This window comes from Malaclemys terrapin, chromosome 11 (assembly GCF_027887155.1).
Source record: "Malaclemys terrapin pileata isolate rMalTer1 chromosome 11, rMalTer1.hap1, whole genome shotgun sequence".
Taxonomy (NCBI): Eukaryota; Metazoa; Chordata; order Testudines; family Emydidae; genus Malaclemys; species Malaclemys terrapin.
Window position 1 is genome coordinate 51,126,902 of NC_071515.1, and position 16,325 is coordinate 51,143,226.

Here is a 16,325-nt window from a genome sequence, read left to right on the forward strand (position 1 = left end):
ACCAGGCCCAAAATACTATATTGTATATAATTTAATGTAGTAAAGATCACCATAGTAGCTAGATGCCTATTTACAGATACATGCAGAGTATTTGATCCCAGCAGCCAATGGCAAGAATCCTAGCATGCTAGGATTTAGGGTGAAAGGCTGCCCCTTTCTGTATCTTACTAAGTAGTATCTTAAAGATTAGCATCTTGAATTGAACCCAAAAATAACCAGGGAAAGCTAGTTCCAAATACAGGGGGGGTTCCATTAAGCTGTAGTGATTAAGGCCAATCTTAGTTGGTATTCATGTAACTCGTTAACTGTTTCAGATTTGAAACCCAATCTAACATTCTTACACAGGTTTTATTTTACACAGTACATGCTTAGTGAAATTCATTTCTCTCTCTATCCCTTTTTCCCCTTGTAGATGGTAAAATACAGATTTTCGACAAGAAGGCCAGACTTCCTCTTTTTGAGTGCTCCGGTGTTAAACGTGAGGTCAGTTTAACTATTTGTCTCTCGTATTCACTAGCATTAATATCTACTAACAGGACAGTCAAACCCACTCAGTGAGAGGGACTGGATTCCATTTCTGATTTGGTCTGTAAGCCGGTATCCAAATTTAGGATTACACACAGTAGGTGCTATTACAAAGTTAATTCCAGCTGTATTTCCAGTGTCAAGTATGGAATCATCACTGGACTTGCTAATACCTTTAAAACTCGAATGCACTTTTTGTGGTGCTTTCTGTATTACCCTCAAGCCACAACAAGTCTCCCACTAATGTTAATAGGAGGTTTTTCGTCGTCTTAGCATATGCACAACATGCCTCAGATGGCACATGACCAGGATTCAGCATCAAATTGGGTCTGATGGTTAGATCATTAGCTTCCCTGGCCCAGGCCAGGTACTGACGTGGAGTGCAATGTGAACACTGATCCATGCCCCCAGGAGGTTTGTCGAAAGATAAGGGTGAAATCCTGGCTTCATAGAAGTCAGTGGGAGTTTTGCCATTGACTTCAATGAGGCTAGGATTTCAATCCCACGAAAGTTGCCGCTCTCAGAGGGAAAGCATGCTTACCCTTAGCATCAATGCTGCTACTTCCCTCTGTTTCTTTTCTTTTTCACTTTCCTTTCTGTTTCTCTACCATCTTTCCTCCTGTTTTCTGGCTGCATATCCTTCCTTGAAGCAATTCCCAATGCCACCTCTACTTTTTTGTGGACCAATCCCACTCACTTTCCTGTCCCATCTGCTAAAATGATCATCAATGAAATAGTTAATGCTGACATTTAAAGTCTCATCAACAGGCTGTAGTGTTAACACCCTAATGTAATTAATAACAGGCAGAGGAGAGCACATCTAAACTATTATTTCTGTTTATGTGAAGACTCGCGGAGAAAAGCTTGCATTCAGTTCACATTTGGAATGTTATCATTGTTACCATGTGTTTCCTGATCTATTGGTTAGGTATTATGTATAGTTTCCAATTAACATTCCATGGTTTGGCAGGGTTCCATTGCCTCTAGATCAGCCACAGATTTATTTTGGGAGTGTGGACCCCAGTAGATGCAGGAGAGAGACTCTCAATATGACCTTCTGAATTTGTAATACTTTTATTATTAGCACAATTAGTAATATCACAAGCAATACAACATAGCAAAGTAGGGAGAAATGATATAGAGTGTTAAGCAATCTCATACTCACATCATCTCTTGCTGGAGAGCCTGTAAGAGGTAAGATGACCCACAAGCAGTCCTTGGCATGGCAGATTCCAGGAAATCTCTTTGAAATGTAAGAGGCCATGTACCTTTTATCATAGGTTAGCTAACGCCTAGATTCCATAGGGGTTTCAGTCCCTTTTCATTATCTTATACTAATGTTGGGGTCTCCTCCTTCTTTAGATCACTAAATCTTGTACCTCAAACTTATTAGTATACACATCTTATACTATAAGGTAATTTATGGGTTGGTTACCTATGCTAAGGCTTTAGTCCTTCAACTTCAGTTACTATGGCTACGCTATAGTCTTACAGGTTTCAGATCTGTAGGCTTTTGTGTTACTGCCTTAATTCAGACCTATTTCTTACCTATATGCCTTTATCACTGGCTATACATAAGGGTTAGCAATTTTATTCTTGAAAGAAAGCAGAATATCTCACTTGGGCCATATAAATCCATTAAGTGGTCTTGTGTGTCTTGCATTCTGGCACCAAGACTGCAAATTGGTTTTTAGGTTATGTCACAAATGAAATACATTTGCTGTTTTCATATTAGCCACAAATGGATGGTTTTATATATCACAAAATTACTCCACATCTTACACAGGCTCTGGCATAAAAGCAGTTCTGCAGCTTAGAAGAACATTTTGATTGGCGGGCAATACTCAGGATGCTTGCTGCAATTTGGGCAGTTTAATTTTTTCTTAAGATTTTATGAATGGATAAGCATAGTTATTGCTTTTGATCTTGGAGCATCCCTTCTCTGCACAGGGGAAAGCAGTCTAAAGAATGTCAAAAGTATATGCTTTTCTAATGTTTGTCCAACCATGGAAAAATTGAAATAGAAAGCTGAACCTGCAATTGCAAATATATTAGCCACAAAATAGAAAAGCCAGACAAACAATATGAATGGTGTGCATATATGAAATTGTAAAAGAGAAATTCATATCAGTAAACCTGTTGTACCTCACCATCAAGTATCCTAAACATGCCAGTATGTTTTTGGGCTTTGCTTTCACTGTGAAGGCTATGCCCAGTGTAGTTCCCTACCACACAGCTCCTTCTAAGCTAGTACATTTATTCTTAAGGTAAAACATTACAGAGAAAATAATAAAAGAACCTATATCCGTGCTTAAAAGCTTACCAGAAGTCACCCCCAACTCCAGTGTAGGACTTGGGTAGGTTTCAGTACTTCAGTACCCACAACCGGGTCTTCCAGGGGCTGGACTCGATGACCTATCAAGGTCCCTTCCAGTTCTAGGAGATAAGATATCTCCATTAATTTGATTTGATTTCCCCATGCTTACAAGTTCATCTCAGTATTAAATCCAGAACCCGGGTGGGCAGATCAGCAGTTTCTTCATAGAATTTCAGCCTTTGATCTTGGCCTTCCTTAATCAACAGAAAATTCCCTAGGGAGGTTACATTCAATCCTGGCCCACAATAATACAATAAGGTCTTTCAAAGATATTGCAGGAAATTGTCCTATCTGTCACAAAGAGATTTAAAAATATGATTGAGCCTATTTTTTGTATCATTCCGTCTATAACACTATGTTTTGAATCTCCTCTCTCTGACGCTTTTTTATTATACTTATATAACTCCATTTGGAGTCATAGTCATAGAACCATAGATATGTACGGCTGGAAGGACCTTGAGGGATCATCAAGTCCAGCCCCTGGGTCTGAAGCAGGTGACCATCCCTGCCAGGTGTTTGTCCAAACTGTTCTTACAAACCTCCAATGATGGGGATTCCACAACCTCCCGTCAGGGTCGGCTCCAGGCACCAGCCTACCAAGCATGTGCTTGGGACGGCACCTGGAGGGGGGCGGCGCTCAGGGTTGGGGTTTGTTTGGTTTTTTTTTTAAACATACTGGGGCTGTTGGGGCGCCCGGCGGCACTCCGGCCCGAGAGCGGGGCCGTGGCCGGGCTCGCCACCCTCCCCACGGCGCTCCAGCCGGCCGGGGAAAGCGGGGCTGCGGCCAGGCTCGCCGCCCTCCCCCGGTGCTCCTTCCGGCTAGGGAGAGCAGGGCCACGGCCGGGCTCACCGCCCTCCCCCGGCGCTCCGACCGGCCGGGGAGAGCGGGGTCGCCCTACCCCAGCACTCCGACCAGCCGGGGAGAAGGGGGCCGCAGCTGGGCTTGCCACCCTCCCCCCGCCGCTCCGGCAGGACGGTGAGAGCGGGCCCAGGGCCGGGCTCGCCGCCCTTCTCCCGGCGCTCCGGCCGGCCAGGGACAGCGGGCCCACGGCTGGGCTCGCCGCCCTCCTCCCGGTGCTCCAGCCGGCCGGGGAAAGCGGGGCCGCGGCCAGGCTCGGCGCCCTCCCCTGCCACGCTCCCTGCCGGGGGGGCGAGGAGCAGCAGGAAGCTTTTTTGCCTGGGGCGGCGAAAAAGCCAGAGCCGGCCCTGCCTCCCGTGGTAAGCTATTCCCGCACTTCACTATTCTTATATTAGAAAGATGTTCCTAAGATCTAACCTAAATCTCCCTTGCTATAGATTAAATGGATTACTTCTTGTCCTACCTTTGATGGACATGGAGAAAAATCGATTGCCGTTCCCTATATAACAGCTCTTACCATATTTAAAGACTGTTACCAGCCCCCACACTCCCATACTAATATGGCCATTTTAAAACCTTTCCTCATAGGTCAGGTTTTCTAAACCTTTTATTATTTTTGTTGCTCTTCTCTGGACTCGCTCCACTCTGTCCACATCTTTCTAAAAGTGTAGCACCCAGAACTGGACACAGTACTCCATCTGAGATCTCACCAGTGCCAAGTAGAGCAGAACAGTTACCTCCCACATCTTATGTACGACACTCCTGTTAATATACCTCAGAATTATATTAGCCTTTTTTGCCACTGCATGATATTGTTTGCTCATATTAAATTTGTGATCCACTGTAACACCCAGATTCTGTTTTGCAGTTCTACTGCCCAACCAGGTATTCCCCATTTTATTTTTGTGCCCTTCGAAGTGTGGTATTTGCACTTGTCTTTACTGAATTTCTTCATGTTGGTTTCAGATCAATTCTCCAGTTTATCCAGTTCCTTTTGAATTCTAATCCTGCACTTCATAGTGGAGCTTGGTCTCAGCGAAAAAATGTATAAGCTTACTCTCCTCTCCATTTTCTAACTCATTAATGAAAATACTGACTAGTGCAGGACCCAGTTAGATTGGGCCATTTGGGTTAGACAGCTAATCATTGATAACTACTCTGAGTATGGTCTTTCAACCAATTGTGCACCCAACTTATAATAATTTCCATGTTTCCAGTTTTTGTAAGATTCCTTTTTTATTTGCAGGTTATTATTGTTACTATTGTTACCTCTTATTGTTCCTTTGCATCATAATAATTAGTAGTAGTGTGTTTAATATTGTCTCGTTGAGAAACTGTTCGCTCTCCTGAACTCCTTTATCTCTTAGGTAGGATCCCATGGAAAGAAAATCTGTCAGTTCTCTGAGTTTTAATCTCCTTTTCTGAAGTCCATTGTCCTTATTCTGCTGCTCTCACACTTTCCTTTTCTTAGAAACAGCAAATCTATCATTTCATGATCACTTTCACCTATATTGCCTTCCACCTTCACACCAATTCTTCCTTGTTGGTCAGAATCAAGTCTAAAATGGCTGTCCCCCTGGTTACTTCCTCCACTTTTTTAAACTTTCTTTTTATTATTTGTATATAAAATATAAGTATACAATGAAACAAAACATATATAAATAAAGTGGAAATAGCATATAAATAATGAAGTTCAATGTTCATTATTTGCAAAACCTGAGCCGGGGGGGGGGGGGGGGGAGAATCCCTGAATCTCTAAAGGTCATGCAAGGTATTAATTATTAAAGTGACTAAATAGACAAACAAGTGAGAACATAATCTACAAGTATCAGGGACTAATATATACTAAACTAAAAAGATATGCAATAGTTTCATGTGTGACCAGATATTCTCATATTGTTTCCCACACATTTCTATTAGACAGTCACTTTTGCCATTAATGCAGAAGTCGAGCGCTCACTCAGCAAGTCTGTATACTAGGGAGGTTGTCCACTGGTTACTTCCTTCACTTTCTGACACAAAATGTTGTCCCTTATACATTCAAAGAATTTATTGGACGTTGTGTTTTGCTGTATTACTTTTCCAACAGATGTTTGGGTAGTTAAAGTCCCCCAATATTATCAGGCTTGTGTCTTGGATATTTGCTCTAGAAATGCCTCATACACCTCCTCTTCCTGATTTGGTGGTCAATAATAGATTCCAACCATGTCCATGACATCACCTCCTTTCATCTTTACCTAGAGACTTTCAACTGGTCTGCCTCTCACTTTCTTCTGGACCTCAGAATAAGTGTGTATATATTTGATCTATAATGTAACACCTCCTCCCTTTTTTTCTCTGCCTGTACTTCCTGAATTAGCTATGTGCTTTCATACCAATATTCCAGTCATGAGATTTTTCCCACTAAGTCTTTTTGATGCCATTAAGACATAATTTAGTTTACGCACTAATACTTCCTGTTCTTCCTGTTTATACACAAATGCAAGGAGTATGGGGAATAGAGATCTAAGATGTTGAGTAGATTCCCTCTCTAATTTCACTCATTTCTCAAATGTCCCTATTCTAATTTTCCATGTGTCTCCCAACATATAGCTTTCTGTTCAAGTCCCTTTTTTATGCTTACATGTGCGCTTCTGAGACGTTTCTCCTTCGAATTTAGTTTAAAGCTCATCTCACTAAGTTAGCAAGTCAGTGCATGAAAAATGCTCTTCCCCTTCTTAGTCAGGCATGGGAGGGTCCCAGAGCAAAGATGCCAGCTCAAGCCTGGAAGTCTACACAGCAATGAAACAGCCCACACCCTGAACCTTGTGAGCCTGAGTCAGCTGGCATAAGCCAGCTGTGGGTTTTTTCTTTGCTGTGTAGACATATCCATGGAGTCACTCTTGATTCAGACTTGTGTAACAGAGCATAATCAAGCCCCCCCCCCCCAACCCTGAAGGAATTTTGCATTCTGATCATCAAGTTTTTTATATAAGTTTTTAATCAGAAAGAAAACTTTGTTTTGCTCCTCTAGTTTCTTTTTTCAAGTAAATACATTCCAATGCACCTTAATAGCTTTTTCATGAATTAGTCCCCTCCTCAAGTCTAAAATGGATTGACGGCATATGTGTGAGTGAATACTCATTTAGGTACTTATAGCATTATTCATTATACAAAAATATTTTTATATAAAGGCATTACACTGTTTTTTCCAGATGCCACAATATGGTTTGCATCGTTTAAAGTCACTAAATAAACGACTGTTCTGAACAAAGCAGACAAAGGAAGTGGTTTCCCTAGCAACAGGCATCACAGAACAGATCCTATACTCCTACTCAGGTTTTGAGGTTCATACACAAACTCTTGCAGCTAAAGCTGAATATAAGTCCCAAAAAATACATGCACCTTCAACTAGAAGCTGAGTGAACCTGGTGTTAAATGGAACACCAATTTAAGGAATTGCTTCCTAATCTCTTTAAAGCTCGAGAATCACTACATGGGATGTGCTATTTTTGCTCTTAGTGCAAGTATACCCTGACACTAGTCATACAGCACTGTAGTTTGGGATCTGTATAGCTGTGCCTTCAAGAGTCATCTCTGACATCTAGTTAGCCACTATGGGTTAAGCAAGCTGTGAAAATGTCTGTCTTCAAAACCAAAACAGAGAAAGAAGCATAATTCTATATAACAAGGTTTTCAGAAAAATCTTGACAACTAAGGAAAAACACTGACTCTGTCACCACAGTATCTCTTCCTGTTCTTCAGCTCTATTTGCCTATTTCAGCCTAGCTTCATCATCTCCCTTGTAGTATCTCCTTTCTTTTTAACATGCACTCTGATTTTTTTTTCTTCCTCATGTTTCAGCAGAAATTTTCCTGTAATTGTCTTTGTGTTTTGGCTTTGTTTAAGTGACAGCATGTTATCTATAGTTGCCCACCTTCTAATTTCCTCCCTTTCAGATTGTCATCTTTGCCTTTGGGGCTATGCAAGAGTGAAACATTTACTTACATCTGGACGGAGGTTGGGGGGGGGGGGGAGAAATGTCATTTCACTTACTAGGCATGTTCCGTTGGTGTTTGTTTTAACCATCTCTCAGTCCCTGTGTGCAGAATACTATTGGCTTAGTAGGGTTACAAATATTAATATTTGTATTCAATTGTGGCTTAATGTTATAGGGCTTGACAGGGAGCAACGTAGAACTGGAGTCCTTAAGGGTAGATAGGCACAATGCTGCCTAGAACCCAAGGGCAGGGCTCCTATAAGCCCCCCCCCCCCAAACACATAGGGCCAGATAGGAGAAGATAGGCTCTATGGCCCTACCCACTCATTTCTCTCGCAATCAGAGTGATACCCATTATACCGCATCTTTCTCATGTTAATATGCCTAAGCGTCATTGCTTATTATGCCCTAGTCTTAATACCTATTTTCACTGGGCCAGCTTGAGGTCCAGTTTACACAGCAGCTCCAAGTTGTAAGGGGGTTAAGATGCCCCCTTATTCTCTTGTGCTGGCTACTCATACTATGACTTGCAGCATGTGGAGGAGAACAGGCTCATGGACTCACTATACTCTTCCCACACGCAGAGCCTTGGCTCCACCCCCATCCCCCAAAAGCACTGGCTAGAACAAGCATGCCAGTGTACCAGGGGAAGAATACTGTGCCTATTATAGGTCTGGTACTTTTTATTTCTCTCTAAAATCAGGTCTGAACAGGAAGCAGGTTGTGATTCTTCTAGACACAAATTGCTTCCTTGTCTGCTCCAGAGGCAGGGCAACAATCTGCTGCCCCTTCCTTGAGATTTGTGGCAAAGTCACAATTCAGTCCTTAATAAAGTCAGTCATTTCTTAAACTAATATGTATAATTTGATTTACATATGTTATCTGACAGATTATCCATTACCTTTGTAGGAAATACTTCAACCTGATTTCCCTCTTCGCTGTTAATTAACCGCTCTACAGACTGAACTCTGATACTTGTATGAGATCATGGTTCATCATTATCAAGCCTCCATTGTAACAAAAGCAACCTCTGAAAACCTGAAATAATTTGCATTTTCCAGTATTGTAAAATCCTCTAACATTACACCCTCCCTAGGAAAAGATAATCCATACATTTTTTTAGAGTCACTACCCTTCATTTGTATACTATTCTTTGTTGCAACACCCCACTTAACTATTTGCTAATGTTTCCCACCTTAGACAGTAACTGTTTTTCCAGGTCAGACCTATCATTCTTCCTGTGTTTGAGAAGTTTCTGTGCAAAAAGTGTTTCCTCCCCTGTAGCCAATAATCTGTGACATGAAACCTTGCCTTCTAATTAACTTTCCAGTTATTTTCTTAGTCGAGTATCTCTTACATTTACTGATAATAGGGCCCTGAAGGCCTGATTTCTATCTACTATTGTCACAGGACTGAGTTTGAAATGTACTTCATAATGTCTATAAATCCTATTTCACCTACAGACATAACTATTACATTTTTATTTTTTCCACAGGAACAAATGAAAGATTCCCTTTCTGCCCTGACACCATAGCACATGTAAAGCAATTTACTCCACTCAACCACATTCTCTAATGGCACAGAACATGGATGTATACAACAGCCCAAAATACCAGACAGGTATGGATAGCAGATTGTGAATGGTAGCAACAGCTTGGTATTCTTACCTTTTGGCTTCCTGCACACAGAGTATTTGTATCTCTCAAGGTAAGAATGATGTCATCATTTTCAGATGGGGCAGGATTTATGCAGCAGGGCACAACTTTGGGCTGGTCTACACTGGGGGGGGGGGGATCGATCCAAGATACGCAACTTCAGCTACACGAATAGCGTAGCTGAAGTTGAAGTATCTTGGATCAAATTACCTGGGGTCCACACAGCGTGGGATCAACGGCCGCGGCTCCCCTATTGACTGCGCTACCGCCGCTCATTCTGGTGGAGTTCCGGAGTCGACGGTGAGCGCGTTCGGGGATCGATATATCGCGTCTTAATGAGACGCGATATATCGATCCCGGATAAATCGATTGCTACCCGCCGATACAGCGGGTAGTGAAGACGTACCCTTTATTAACTTAAACTAGGGTGGGGTGTTAGACATCTGTCACAGCTCCAATTGAGTGCCCTCTTTTGGCCACTCACTGTACTGCGCAGGGACCCAGCTTCTGTTTCCCCAGGTTTTTTTAAGCTTCTGTAAGTCTGAGCAGATTGACGCACTGTTTGCTCCCTTGGCCTCTCTGGCCCATTTCCTGGGCACACACTTTGTTTGTTATCCCTTCATGGAAATAGTCCACTTGCCTAGGCCCCCAGATCCACCATTGACACCCAAGATATCCCAGCAGCTTAAACGCACCCTTTTCCAGAATACCACCAACGGTGTGAATCACCTAAGCTACAGTTTAACTCTCTCAGCAGGCATGTGAAAGTTGTAGCATATGACACACAGAGACACTGCCCAGAGTTCTACAATGTGGTTGCTCTTTATTGAATCACATGAAAAATACAGAACTATACAAAAATAATAAACCCTACAGGCATTTGCCTTCACTCCCTTGGGAGTCTTTGGGGGAACATTTGTGTTCAGGTTGGCAGCATCTTCCCAGTTCATCTGACTCCTGCAACAGCTTCCATCCTCTTATGCTGGTGAAAAATGTCCCAGGAGAGAGCAAATAAATCAGCTTCTGACTGTCCTATATAACCTTCCTTCTGTCAAGTGACTCCTGGGTCATCCTGTCCCAGTGATCCCAGACCCTCCCCAAATGAATTTGTTGCTAGTTGACCTCTCCCCAGATAAACTAGTTCTCCTGGTTGGTTGTTGTCCCTTTTCTTTTTCTGCCTCCATGTCAGACTGCAATTCCAAAGGCAAAGTGCTGCACATTGAAAATGGGATTTGCAGCTTGGTAAAGATACATAAAGAGTGTTCATAATTTCACACTGAATTAACAAATTGCACAGACAGCTTCCCCAAATCATCACAACACCCACCACCTCTCACATACCAGGCACCGAGCTGGGTCCAGTGTGAGGTTGCAGTACTCCATTCTGTAACCTTTGATTTATGTGTTCCTGATTAGTAGTTTAAAGACAAGGAATAAAACCAATATGAATTCTTTAAGGTTCGAACCTCCAGGGCAGTTACAGACAATTTAATTTAGTGGAGGATTGGAAATGCCATCATGAGTGATAAAACTAAAGACTCTATATAAAATAGCTAGTTAAGCAAACAGACATTACAATAAGACCATACACTGCAACAATGCTCACGTTCTAAGATGAAATGCAGCCAGGATGATGAGTCCCTGGCTGAGAAGAATGAGTTGTCCCACTGTCTGGAATGGTTCACAACCATGAGTGCCAACCTCAGGGCAGAGACCCCAATCTAGTAACAAGTGTGAACATCTAAAGCACTATAACAGTCTTACCATAGAGTCACAGAGGGTCCCCTTGGGCATTCCAGTCTGTCTTGCCACCCAAGCAAGCTGGACTTAGTGATAGATGGTTGCTATATGCCAAAGATCACAAAGTATTGTAAGCTATCTAAGGTTTATTAACTAAGAACAGAAATGAGAGTTATTACAAGTTTAAAGTAGGCAAATAAGTATATACAAATGAGTTACAGTCAATGGTTTCAAGAGGTGACAGAGTTTTCAGCTCTGCAAGTCTTTTAGGGCAAAACCAAGTTGACCATGGGGATCTCTGCTTCTGTTTTGTAGCTCCAGCACTGTGAGAAGGGGTGCCGGAACAGGGAGGCCAGGGAGCCCTGCCCCCTTCCACTTTTTACTGGCTGTAAAAGTGAACAACGGGGAGATGGCAGAGAGGAGCGAGTGGGGGGTGGGGCCTTCAGTGGAAGAGGTGGTGTGGGGGCAGGGTCTCGAGGGATCGGGGGAATAGGTGGCATAGGGGCGGGGCCCCTCGGGAAGAAAGTAGAAGGAACAGTTCAGGCCCCTCTGCTCCCCCCAATTTTAGGGCGTTTCCACCACTCCTGACTGTGAGAGTCCAAACAGCAAAAGATGAAATATTTTCTTGTCAACTATTTTTATTTCCTTCTTCCATAATTCAACCCTAAGAGATGAGCCCTTTTGTATCTCACCTCTTCATGGATTTGAGGGGGCAATTAACAAAGTCTTTGTATTGTAATTTCCCACAACGGCCCATTGAGTTTTGATAGGCCTTCTTAAGGGGCAGGAGATGATCCCTCTGACTGGATTCACAGTATCAGAGCAAACATATTTTACAGTTACAAAGCAAAAACTGAAATATTACTTTATAGCAAATGATAAAGATATTATAAGTGAAATTAATGCAAGCAGCAACTTATAAGCATTTCATAAAGTCTAAACACTAAACGCATTGTTATAAGTCCAGTACCCATCTTAACCATACACAGGTGAAACAGACTGGTTTCCAGCAATGAATTTGTCAGTGCTTGGCTGAGGTCTAAATCTTTGGCAAGACATTGCACCTGGTCTGCCAGCCTGACACAGGTATAATCCTGTCCCTACTCGTACCTTGATGGTGGCACTTATCTAAAATCGGCAAACTGCCCTTTTTATAATCAATGATAATAGCATCCCTTAATTAAATATTAATTAAGGTATGTTAACATTAAAATTAACATTAAATCTACCTTTTACTATATCTATATTCTGCTATCATAATTAAATATTCCCTATTTTCTCATTGGCTATTTAATATTAAGCATAATTTTAATTAACATCTGCATAAACAGCATACTGATAACTATCAATATAGATAGCATTTTCCAACACATTCACATTTTATCTAAAACACTTGTAAAAACCAGTTAGGACCAAACCATGTTTTCAACATGACCTGGAGTTATGCCCTAACTGGTCCCTGAATTGTCTCACTTCATTTTACTCATATTTAACCAGGCCTCACCTGACTTTTGCCAAACCTATTTTTAGAGAATAGATTTTGGGGCCTACTTATATTTGAACATATTTCTATATAACATAAGCAAGCATCATCTCTATAGGCTACACACTGTATTACCGCCAATAATTCACTGGAGACCCTCTCAGCCTAGCTGTAGATCTCAGCTTTCTTCGGAATCCCCTCTCCCTCTCATTCATGAAGGAGGCAAAGGGTACAAAGGTGGAGTTCATTTGTGAAGACTGCACTTTTCCCCTTCTTCTTACTTTACAAAAACAAGGTCCACTAGGGGGACACATCGGGGAGCTGGCCCCTTTTTATTGCCTTTATGACCCTGGACACCAGCTGCAAATTGCAATGAATACAATTTTCTATATTATCTCCCAATAATACATCCCCCTGCCCCTGGAACATAATTGATCCTCCACAATTTTGCAAGGAAGGCAAAAAAAAGCCTGCCATTTTTTTGTCAATTTGGCCTAACGGGGAAAAATTCCTTCCTGAGCCCCAAAAGAGAGGATGAGCCAGGCCAACAGCATCCTGAAAGCACAAAACAACTATAGGAAGGCAGGGAGGGCAAGGCAAGATGGCTCCTGCTGGGCAGGTTTTAAATTTGCGGGAATGGGGGAATAATAGACAATTAATTCCTTTTCCCCCACCTGCCCCACTTCCTGGCTGGCCAATGGGAGACCAAAAAAACCCACCCCTTCCCTCATGCATGTTTCTCACCGATATAGGAGGAGGGGCCCCTTTGTTCCTTTCCCCCTTCCCCATTCGGGAGTTTAAGCATCATTCCTTTTAGTCCAATCAAACATTCTTCCCCTCCCCCTTGCCAATGCTGGGGTGGGACATTTTTTCTTCTCTTATGATGTTCAGATACTTTGAACCTTTATTTTCCACCTAAATCCTAATCCTGGAACAGTTTATGCACATGCTTAATTTTGCACACGAGTAGTCCCACTGAGTTAAGCACATACATAAACCTCTGTAGGGTTAGAAACTTAGAGTTAACCTTTTAAAGGTGATCCGATTGTTTTAAGGTCTAATACCATGATATAAAGCTTATGTGTACAGAGCAGCTTTATTGGCACCCTTGTGCAGGATGTACTACTCTATACTCAAAACACCACAGGATAAACTGTGCTTGAAATTACTGATGGTTTCTAAACTTTTTCAGTTTGGGGGGGGATTTAGTTCTAGGGCATTAAATTCTCTTGCTCAGTAAAAATATAGCTTTCCAAACATTCCCAGACTCCTGTACTGTGGAGATTGAACAATCACTTTGTTCATTTTGAAAACACAAGTGAGACAGGTGGTAATTTATACCATTCAAAAATTTAGCAGATTCAAATGTTCAAATTATACCCTGATGCAAAGGGCAATTTTGCTGAGAAATCTGAGTGCTATGTTGAGATTTTCCACATAGGGAAAGAGGTGTGAATTCTAATATGTTAAATAATGTTTTATACTGGGCACTATGTATGATTAAAAAAAAATCATATGCCAAATCTTGAAGTTTTTAGTCAAGTATCGTGTTTACAATTGGCTTCTGTGATAAAAATACTTCATTTGAAATCCAGGAACAGCACATACAATTTATATATATGTGAACACACGCAACTCCTATGGACATCACTGGGAGCCATGTAGGCAAAATTTTTAGGTACTGAGTCTTTCAGAGGTGGATTAAGAATGAATATGAGTGGACTGACCTTTCTTTCCCCATGAAAAAGAAAAGCATACATAGAACAGCACTATCCTCCTGATAAGATGTTCCTTCAAGCGCTCTGTCCTCGTCCTCAAGAAAATTGTTTTATATATGTGCATAAGCACAGCTCCTAGCCTTACCCTCCCTCTGCTCTTTCAGCTCACAGTGACATCTATCTAGTTATGTATAAGGCATTGATCACTGAAATATCTGAGTGAATTCCAAGTATTTAAAAATAGAAATAACAATCTTTTTTTTCTTTCTTTCCTTCTCTTCCTCCTTCCCTCCTCACCTCCACCTGCCAACTCCCCTCCCCCCCCCCAGGCATTCCCCCTTCCCAGCTTGAAGCAGAACTAGCTGCATTACAAGGCTTTTGTTTGTGTTGTGGGTCTGGATATGTTCCAGGAAAGTTTCGGCTGTGTCTCTATTACAAGTTGCCCTGGTTTAACCCAAAACTGATTTAGTTCACACTGAAGTTTGTGATACGTTGACACTCTTAAATCAATTTATCCAGTCTTGCACAGTTAGAAATCAACTACTTCACACAGGCCTAAAGCAGGCAACCTGAACCACCACCATTAGTGCAAAATCTGTGGTCAGTAAACTACTTACCATCTGTGATTCCATTTTGGTCTGAAACACAGAAATCTAACTTTTGGCTCAGCATTGGCTTACCTCATCCCATACCTCCTTCCCAAATATCTTGTTTGTCACAGATCCAAAATCAGGGAGAACAAATCTAGAGGCAAGGTAGCCATTATGTTTCCTTCCAAGGTCATAGGTAGAAAAAGTTCACTCACATCAAAATCTTCTACCCAATTTGTGAGTCCAGAGACAAGACTAACTTGAGTGTCCTGCTAAATCTATAAACCCACAGATGTTTTAAGAAACTTAGTACAACAGCCAATTCTCACTATCAATGTGGAAAATCCCCTTGATGTTGATGAGAGCAGGATTAAGTCCTTATTGCATAGAGTATAATGTAACTCATGCCTGCTTGGTGTGGCACTCTGTCCCTCTCTAGTGGCAACTAGACCAACTAGCGATTGATGAGCCTGCCACAGCCTGGGCTAAGAGAGATGTGTCTTTTAGCTCATGCAGTAGCGGCTCATGCATTAAATTGCAGAGATCCCAGGTTTGAGCCCACGTGACAATGACTGGGGTCTGTCGACATTACAACAACACATGTAACAGGGCATTAAAATGAGCTGACCTGTAGCAGAGAAAACTTAGACAATTCTTGAAAATTCACACATTTCTAATGAAAAAAACAAACAACTTCCCTGCGCGCGTGCACACATTTTTCAATTCACAGGTTTGTTAGTGATCATGGGATGTTCCTGTCCCCTAGTCCTGACTATTTATCCTATGTGATTCACAAGGGCCCAGCTCAGAAATATAAATTCATGTTCTATTTATTTCCTAAATTCCTAAGAGCAAGGCTGTAATTGCTGTTAGCTCTAATGAAACTGGGTATTACGCCCATCTTCAGTTCTGTTACTGCGAGTCTTCACATGCTAAGGCTTGTTGTGATCTCATTAGTTACTCTCAATTTATGATACTTGGGAAATAATGTGCTGTATTTTCAGCGATGATAATGAATACCTTGTTGAAAACAAAATAGACGACAGCCAAGGCCGCGTCCCGTTTGTTCTTATCTGTCACCATAGAAACGGATAAGATTCCACAAATGGTGCAATTTTACAAAACTAGTTTAAAAAATGATTCAGCTATTGGACAATTTTTATTTTAGAGCCCTTTCCACTTATGTCTTGTAAGAGGACTGAAGTTGGCTTAAACTAAACTGTAGCACAATGAAACCCACAGATGCCACGTCCATGCAAGCAACTGCAGTGGAGACCAAGCAAAAATATGTCTAGCCAGTAAAGATTTATCCTCCTGACTTTCATTTAAAATTGGTAGATGTTGGTCATGCAGCTCCCAGTGGATTATTTCATTCTCTGTTGGAAATACAATTGGAGAG